The sequence below is a fragment of the Odontesthes bonariensis genome, chromosome 9, assembly GCF_027942865.1.
Source record: "Odontesthes bonariensis isolate fOdoBon6 chromosome 9, fOdoBon6.hap1, whole genome shotgun sequence".
Classification (NCBI taxonomy): domain Eukaryota; kingdom Metazoa; phylum Chordata; class Actinopteri; order Atheriniformes; family Atherinopsidae; genus Odontesthes; species Odontesthes bonariensis.
This window is the reverse complement of record NC_134514.1, coordinates 22,177,080-22,186,903: the sequence shown is the minus strand read 5'-3', so window position 1 is coordinate 22,186,903 and position 9,824 is coordinate 22,177,080.

Below are 9,824 nucleotides of genomic sequence, written 5' to 3'. Positions count from 1 at the left end.
CATCGAAGATGGGGCAGAGGTTTTGTTGAAGGTGATTGGTGGTGATGTATGGTGGATCGGGGCTTAGGAGGTCAGAGGTTCGACACGGAACAGCCAGGTACGTCTTCAGGCAAGTGGCAGGATAGCGTGGTGGGGAATCTAGACATAGAAGAGACCGGTTTCTAAAACCGACAGCCTTTCAAGATCAACTACTGTGTCAGTGTCTGGAGGAAGTAAACACCTGGATGAGAGAGAATTTTCTACAATTAAATGAAGACAAAACTGAGATCATTCTGTTTGGTAGCAAAGAGGGTCAGCGTTGGTAAATATCTTGAGACTCGGGACCTTACAATCACTGAACAAGTTCGTAACGTCGGAGTGTTGATAGACTCAGATCTGACTTTCAGCAGCCACATCAAAGCTGTCACCAAGGCAGCTTTTTACCATCTCAGAAACATCAACAGAATTAAAGGTTTCCTCTCCCAAACAGACCAGGAGAAACTCATCCATGCATTCATCTCCAGTAGACTCGATTACTGTAATGCTCTTTTAACTGGACTTCCCAAAAAGAGCATTAAACATCTGCAGCTCATCCAGAACGCTGCTGCTGGAGTTTTAACCCGGACTAAGAGATCTGAACACGTCACAGCAGTTTTAAAATCTTTACTCTGGCTTCCAGTCAGTCACAGAATAGATTTTAAAAGCCTGCTGATGGTTTACAAATCCCAGAACGGTTTAGGCCCAAAATACATCTGTGATATGTTCAGAGAATATAAACCCAGCAGAGCTCTTAGATCCAAGGACTCAGGTCAGCTGGTCCAGTCCAGAGTCCAGACTAAATTAACTGCCAGTGAAGATTATACTTTCACCAAATGTAAACATTTTTAAATCCAGGTTAAAAACATTTCTTTTCTCATGTGTCTATGCATAATATCTGCACGATATCGTTTTTAAATTCATTTAAATTGTTTTATTTGTTTCTCTTTATATTCTTTTATGTATTTTAATGCTTCTTCCACTCCCTGCTGCAATGCTTTTATTTTATGTAAAGCACTTTGAATTGTTTTGTACATGAAATGTGCCATACAAATAAATTTGATTTGATTTGAATTTGATTTGATCAACGGACTAGTTGGTTGGTTTACCCCACTGTTAAGTACGACGAGATGGCGAAGAGAGGTGATCAGGCCATATACTGTGGGTTGTTGAGTTTATGGCTTGCAGTTGAACTAGGAAAACCTGCTGGAGGAGACCTGAGCCACGGCCACACTCACGCTCTCAGAGACAGAGGGGGGAGAAAGACAGACACATGCACACTCCGGGGAAGTGGAAAAATGACACAACAAGGAAGACACAGAGCTGGAGCCAGCGGTTCGTGACATAATGAACTGGAGAGTAAGCAATAAGCAGACTGTGGATACACTGAGAATACTTCCCTGGCCTTTAGTAGAATCAGGTTATTGTTGTTTTTCGTCTTTTCATTAATATTCTTGGTAACAAGCTGAATACAGACACCACCAAAGAACACGTACTTCAAATAACCTGCTTCGTTTCACTATTCCATCCATCCCTCCATTGTTCTACCTCTTATCTGGTACCAGATTGCAGGGGCAACAGTCTGAGCATCAGATCCCCTGCCCTGCTCCTTGCTGATGATGATCCCATTCTTTCTGTCACAACCCACACCTCCTGACCATAGGTGAGGTCTGGATCTTAGATCGACTGGTAAATCAACAGCTTTGCCTTTCAGCTCACTTCTCTCTTCTCTCCAACAAACCAGTACAGTGTCTTCATCCCTGCAGACGCTGATCCAATCAGCCGGTCAGTCTCCCACTCTGTTCGCCCCCCAACTCGTGAACAAGGCCCCAAGATACTTAAACTCCTCCACTTGAGGCAGCAATTTACTCCCAACTGCAGAGGGCAAATCCACTCTTTTCCAGCCGAGTACCATGGCCTCAGACTCGGTCGTTCCAAATATAGATTTGAATGTGAAGCAGCAATATTATGCTCATCTGAGAAGAATCAAAGTTTCAAGTCTTTGTGTTAAAAAGGCACATTATTTTTCTTATTCTTTACACTCCTGCAGCACCTTTTGTCTGAAACGTAGCTTTTCAAAGGGCCCAGTCGGCTCTGATTGGTCAGCTGATAAGTTGAGAAAGATGGAATGAGGTGTGCAAAAGAAGAAAGGGATGGAGCAATCCTGGAACAGCATTTTTTTGTGGGCGCGAATGACTCTTTGGTGTAGATTTTTTTTCTACTACAGACCTTTATGTGCACAAAAAGTTATATGACACAGTGATTATAGCATAAAAACACAAGAGGCATAATGCGCCCACTTGAAAAGGAGATTTTTGGCCACTAAATACAAACCAAGACAGAAGTACGACTGATTATGCTGGGGTTTCCTCTATGTCTCTTGCATTTCAAAGTAAAAATTAATGATTAATTTTTTTAATGTGCACCACATTGAGATCCACAGAGCCCTTCACAAAGCAGCGGCCTCATGAATTCCTCCAGTGTTTCGGTGTGAAGTGTGCTGCAAAGGACAAAGCAGAGAAGGATTAGCGTCCCCCGCCTGTCTGCTCATGCACACTCACACCGTGTAACACTCAACATAATCAAACACTCACCCAGCGTGACACACAACACAACCAAACACTCTTCAGGGGGTTTGCTACTAAAACAAACCCTGAGCTGGGACCCCAGGAGCAGAGGAGAGTGGCGGAGGAGCTGAGGAGGCGGATGTGAAGGAAACCAAGAGCTCATGGTGTTTATGCTGAATAGCCAGCGAGTGGGAAACGCACAGGAACACGATCCTCATGTTTTCCTTACCCCAGCTAATCCGACAAAACGACAGAGGGAGCAGATTCCCTTACAGAGAAAGCTGCCACTTAGATATTTATCCTCACCAAGACAAACATCTGGCTCTGGTGAGCTCTTCTCATATAGTGCGATATGAGTGGGTGTGATACTCAGCTACATTTATTTAGGTGTGAAGTTTTAATTAAAAGTTAAAGCAATCCCTGCCGGCCAAGCCAGCTTCGCCTTTGACCCGAACTTTACCTGAGGTTGGATGGAAGAGAGAACAGCACAGAGTGGGAGACTGACGGATGTAATCAAAATGAAGAAAACGAGTAAAAAGAGGAGAGATTACATTGATTTATCTTCTCAGGAGGCGCACAGGGTGTGAAATTTCCACTTGTGCTGCTGGTTTTCAGTTGCAGTCAGGTGGAGCCGCCTGAGTTACAGACAAAGTGCTCTTACACGTAAAGAAGGGCGTATTGCTTACAAAGAAATCTGTTCACTCTCGAGAGACTGGTTGCCAGAAGCTCTTTTGCATGCAAGATCACCTCTGTCAACATGAGCAACTGCAATCTTCTCTATCCAAGACCAGGAACAAGGAAAACTTGGACTAATTCCCAACTCTCTTCCTGCCTTCATCACATGGTACTCTCTTTTGGAAAGGCAGTAAAAGCATATACTTTTTTCATTAATGCAAATCCTGACACTTCAGCAGCTTTTGCATTGTGGTCACAGTCGAAGCAGCAGTTTACGAGTGAGACTGAGCTCATGTTGTGTTTACCAATTGCCTCCGGATACAAAAAGCTGGGGCCTCATTTATGAGCTGGCGCACTGACTCCCCCATCCCACTAAACTAAAAAAAGCTCATTGTACGTACACCTTGTTTATAGCAACGCAGGTAATAAAGCTAAACCTGCCATCTATCAGTTGTAATTGCCTGTAGGAGGGAGAAACTGTGTGAATGAGCCTCAGTGGCCCCATGTGATAAATGTTCCAGACGACTTTTAATTTAAGCCGATGTTGGTTTTGCTGACGCGCAGCAGGGAGCTTTTTTAAAATGTATTTATTGTATTCTCACATTCGTGAAATTGATTCATTGAAATTAAATGCAAATGTAGGTTTTCAGGAGAAATCTTGATGCATATTTGATACTATCAACAGTTTTTATACGTTAAAATAATTTGGAATTTGCACCTTTTAGGGCCCATTGTCTTTGAAGCTCACATGACTTAAATAGATCACCCTGCCTTTAAGTTAGACCTATTTGTGAAAAATATAAGGTGTAAAAACAAATTGTGATAAAACAAGGGGTTTTTATTTTTCATGCAGGGCTATTTCTTGGTACGGTGATTTTTACAACATTGCCTTCCTCTTCATCCTTTATATTTGCTATCGAGTGTTTTACTGTAAAACTGCATAATTATCCTTTGTTCGGACCCTCTCACTGAAGATCTCATGTCTCGATTTCTTTCTGTGACCCACCGGTGGCACTCAGTGTTTGAAAAAAAGCACTTGCCTCGGGTGGTATCACTGACAGATGTCCAGTGTCACTTCACCTGACTGTCTGTCCAGCTCTTTGCTAAAAAAGATTCAGGCCTATCATGTGTTACCTGGCTGTGCTCTCAGTGTGAGAGGATGTTAATTGGTGGTGAGGCGCCAGTCTCTTTCCTAACCCCCCTCTGGCGTCAGTAAAAGCCAGGAAAGGTGGCATAAAGCCTGGCCTCTGAGCGCTCCAGACTCTCTGGATCCAGACGGAACAAGGAGGCTTGATCCAGTTCATGAAGAGCCATCCTCAAAGCCCGCACCTGGCCTGAACTTGCACACTTGAATGAAAAATCCCCCCAGAGAGCAACGCAGTGAACTCAAAAAAATCAGCCTCCAAGTAAGAATTATTTTCTACTTAAAAACCAAAGTGGTTCAAAGTAAAACCTCCTGTCTCCTGCTTAGCGCCATGCACAGTTCCCTCCTGGCTGACTGGAAATCACCCAACATGTGTGTGTGTGTGAGAGTTTGTCTCCTGGTTCCTGTCTGCCATCCGTCTGCCTCCCCTGGATTGGACTCCTGTCGCCTTTGCAGTGAAGGGCCACTCAACCTGGGTGGATATTCTTTCCCTCACATCTGCTACGAATTTACCAGAGCCAGGACATTCAAAGGCCCCTTTATGGAGCCGTCAGCAGCCCTGTGACTGCTTAAGCCACACTTGGTACACTTACACACTTTGATACACACGCACACACACACAGAGCATACACATTTACACATTTGCTATGTTTATTGATACATATTTTGATGCATATTTATGTACTGTACTAATGGTTGTGCATTGCATAAAAACACAATAACACTGTACATGCAGTCCGGGCTCCATGTACACAACAACCTTCGGTTAATTTCTTACCAAACCAAAGATCTGGACTTAAGTCAGCCTAAACAGCTGCTGCATTTTTTTGTTTCTTCGTTTTTTAAGTGAGTCACCCGTGTATGGTGAAGCGCAGAGGCGCTTAGTGGGCCATTACACACTTTAATCTATTTACTGCAGACATCCCTCTGACTGGGCATAAGCACACTGCACGGGAACATAAGGCGCGACAGCAGCAAGGCCACCTTGTAACTTTAGATGGATCTGAAGGAAAAATGATAGAAAATCTAATGAACAATGCGATTTGATTAGGTGTGAGAGGAGACACTTGCACTTTAATTCCCTCCTGTGAGATAAAAAAAAAAAAGTCTTTGCTGAGGAGGAGGAGACACAGAAGTTGTTTTTGATCAAAGACTTGAAAGTATCATTTGAAATCTCATTTAGCAGATTTCTTATCTCTCCTGGCTTGGATCTTTGTTGCGTGCCAAATCTCACCCGTAGCTATCTCATCCATCTGATTTTCGTTAATAATTGCCAGTTGTCATTTTGTTCATCTGATATTCAAGAGAAAAACACTTGAACTTGGTTTACTTTTGATCAGCATTACAGGTGAATCCTCTCCTATGCTGCTGTAGGCTGTCAGGGGGCATCCCATAATGCTCTCATTTCCCCTTTTTACTCCCCTCCCTTTTAATCTCATGCGTTTGTACGCCATTTTTGCACATCATTAACTATGTGTGCCTGTCTCCCATAGTTTGTGCTTTTCCATCTGAAGCTGCGTGTTTTTGATCTGCGGCCCGAGCAGTCTGCTCAGTGTTTATTGTTTTCTGTTTCTCTCTCCCTTTCGTGCTGTCCCCTTATCTGAGCCGGTTGATGCAGCCACTCTCCCTGAGTCTGATGGGAGGAGGTGTAACGGAACTATTTTCTCCCTAGTGCTCAACAGAATTGTCGGGTTTCTCTCTATGTTAGGTGCCCTGAGAATTCTGTTGAAATGTTTGTTTCTTTAAATCAATCGTAATCACAGATGTTGCATGGACGGGATGCAAAAATGTCGGGGAACTACAAAAGAAAAAACGTCAAAGAGGAACTTGTTCTGGTGAAACCGGTGGAAGAACACCCACGTTGGGCAGCTTGTGCTGTAAATAGATTATCTGTAACATGAAGAGTAAGATCTAAAATTCCAAATGAAATTGGGTACTTGTAAATGGGAAATTACAGATTTTCTGTAATGTTCTACTGGAACACGCCATAAGCGTCAGACAGAGAGAGGCTCGGTTTAATGTAAGAACTGCAGAGGGTTATGGAAACTTGTTTTCAATCATCGTGCCATCTGTGACATTTCAGGGGTCAGTCACTGTATTTCTCAACTGAAGGACGTCTGTGTTGCAGTGCAGGGTGCCCGCTGGCTGAATGTATCCAACCACCGATCATCTGAGCCCATCAGGACTTGTGTCAGACTTGCTGAATAGCTCATTGTTGGTCATTAGTTTTGCAAATATTTTAAAGATGGTAAATGTTTACGCTTTCCCAGGCTTTTCATTCAATTTCAGTGTATTGACATTTGACCGGCAGACTTTTTAGTCACAGCTGATCGGTGGAATGACATGTTGACCAGCCACCACACGTCACCTTTAAGGCACATGAATAGCGATTTAGTCGGATGACTGCGAGTTGATGCACAGTCTTAATGGGCTGACTTTCAGTCAAAATTTTCTGATTTTTGTAACCATCTGACAAAAAATACCTGAAAAATAAGTGAATGAAGTTTAATTGGGAATTCAACTGTATTAGTGTACGCTTCCACTTCACTGTTTTCATTAAAAAAAAATTGGAATTTGGAGCATGTTTAAAACGGCAGGCTTAATTTAAGTCTTTCTAAGCATGTACATGAAGGAGTGATTTTGTTCCAGTGTGGCGGATGGTATATTAAGCAAATGCAAAGGTGGAGAACAAGTTTTTTAGGTTCTAATTTTGTGCAGGATAGAGGATTGACTCTGCTTTGTATCATCCACTGCAAAGGATCCAGCAATATACATAAGCCTATTCAACATTTGAGATCACTAGCTTGACTGAGCAGTAGGATGAAGCCTCTCTGCACTCCCTCACTTTTCCACCCTTTTAGTTGGGTTTTATCATCAAAGGGAGAGGACGCACATCAGTGGAGAAAAATTGGGAGAGAAGGCTCTGTTTTGTGAATAATGCATTAATAATCATTTGTACTTGCTCTTAAAGCAAACGGGGAAAGAGAAATTTAGGGCATGTCATGGCTGCGGTCATATCAGTTGGCTTTCACAGGCTTAATTTTTAAGGCACCTTTACGCTCTGTAAATGATTCTGTTACTTCACTTCTCTCTGTTCTGGCAGCCTGTCAGGATGTTTCTGTCTCTATTCCCCCCTTGTCCTCATTTTCTCATTGTGCATTCCTGCAGCTGCCAGCATGATAGACCACTGACTGAGCTCATTCTGATGCGTGCCGTGATATGACACAAATTGAGTTTACCCCTACAGCTCAGAAGTCCCTTTGTGCACCGCAACAGCAACTCCAACAGCAGGAGAGGCAAAGTAGGCCTCAATATAACCTCATCTCAAATTGTAGACATGTTTGAAACATAAAATGGTGCGTATGAAGATTCTTTGTGATATTCTCCAGAGTCAAACTGTGACAACTACTACTCGTAAACTTTTTCAAACCTCACAGTAGCCCTGACGTTTTTAAGACGGCACCTGGAGGAGCTCTATGTGAGAACACAAGTGTCCCAATGGGTCAGACCAGACCTTGTAAGAACTTGAACCTATACCAGCTCCCCCAGAACAAAGTGTGGGTAATGTTTGAATCAGCCCGTGTGACTAGAGCTGAGTTTCTCTGCAGACTGTTTAAGTGAATGTGCATGTTGCTGATGTTTCCATAAAAGGCGTGAAACTGAATGAGTACAAACATCCAAAGTGGCGAAGGAGAATCCTCGTTTAACACAAACACACTGAGAAAAAGAATGCAACTGCAGATGGCAGCCAATCAGACCATGTTGGTGAGAGTCGACACGGAAACAATCAGACAATTCTAAAGAAAGACCATAGATTCAGACGTTTCCTGCTAAATTATGAAGTAGCTATTTTTCTCTTTTTAAACATCCCAGTGAGCGCTAAACATGAGTCTAGTTGTTACCCTCCTTTGGCCAAACCTTTAATCCAAGCAGTTTAGCCATTTTTACTTAAATGATATACTACACAAACAACTGTAAATATATAACATACACAGCTTAAAGCCACACTAACTAGGATTTCAACAGTTCTGTGCCAAAAGTGGCTCATTTGTGATCTGCACCTCTAGAAACTTTTTTTCAACTCTCTTTTTCAGTTGCCAAAAATGCAGCGATAACATCAATGTGTTCAGTTTCACTTTGCTCAGAAAGAAAGACTATGCTGGTTGATATGGAGATATTGTTTCCAAACTCGTATTTCCCTGATGAATGAAATGTGGTCATTTAATGTTTCATATAAACTATTATGAATGTGGAACAATACGAGCTGAATGTGTCCAACAAGACGCAGCAGGAACATTGTAAGGAGGGGAGGTAAATACGTAAATGGAAATGAAATCGCAGGCTATGTGGAAAGGTGGGATGTGTCTTGAGCCGATTTTGGCTTAGAAATCTGTGGAGCATTTGTATTTCTTTTAGACGTTGGATGTCCTGCCTCCTGCATCTTGCCTGCCCCTCACATACAGCACAGGTAAGAGCAGTCAGAACATGTCCGAAGTGGCCAATTTTATCATCAAATTCAATTTATTGACCTTTTATTGACCCTTCACATTGATTTCCAAAACATTTCAATTTTATGCATAATTGTTAAAAACTGTGACCATGCCCAACAGTACTAAAACCCCCTGCGGTACACTCATGCATCACTTCTGCGATGTGAGAGGTCTGAATGCTCCTAATAACTGCTGCAAACACAAATTGATTAAAGCGCATCAAATCGTTTCTGTGGGATCCAAAAACGCACCAAGAATAAGAGAAAAAATGTAGCACTGACCCTTAAATACAAAAGCACCAGCAAAAAAAAAGAGCAGAGGACATAAGAAACAAAAAATCCCAGTAAGAATGAACGCTACAACTTTACAAGTGTCAAACCCAGCAACATGGTCAGGTTCATCTCAGTTTGGAATGAGAGCGCGAGACACGCGCCATGCCTCACGACCTCTGCCCCGGCTGGGACCAGAGGTAAATATTTGCATGGGGAAGGCTGCTCCGCTCTATTCGTACACATCCCAGCGCTGTGTGTGGATGGATCTCTCACACTCTGCTTCTGCCAGTTTGTACTGGGTTCAAAGGTCACTCTGAGAGTTTGCTCGATCAGGAGAGATCACGAGCTACCCTAAAAAATTCATGATAGTTCCTCTTACCCAATAAACGTCAAGAGTGCTGAGATCTTTTTTATTTTTCACTCTTTGGTTTTTAGCTCTGAAATAAATTAAAACAAAAAGAACACAATCTTAGAGTGAAGCACCGAGTTGTTTAACAGGAATTTGGTTGCTAAAGTAGAATTAAATGGAGTCATTCTGCCCCACACGCAGCAGTTCGTGACATGATAGGAAATGTTTCATCCAGAGGGAGGCAATTATGTCAACAAATTTCACAGCAATCCATCCAATAGCTGTTGAGATATTTCAGTCTGAAACATTGCG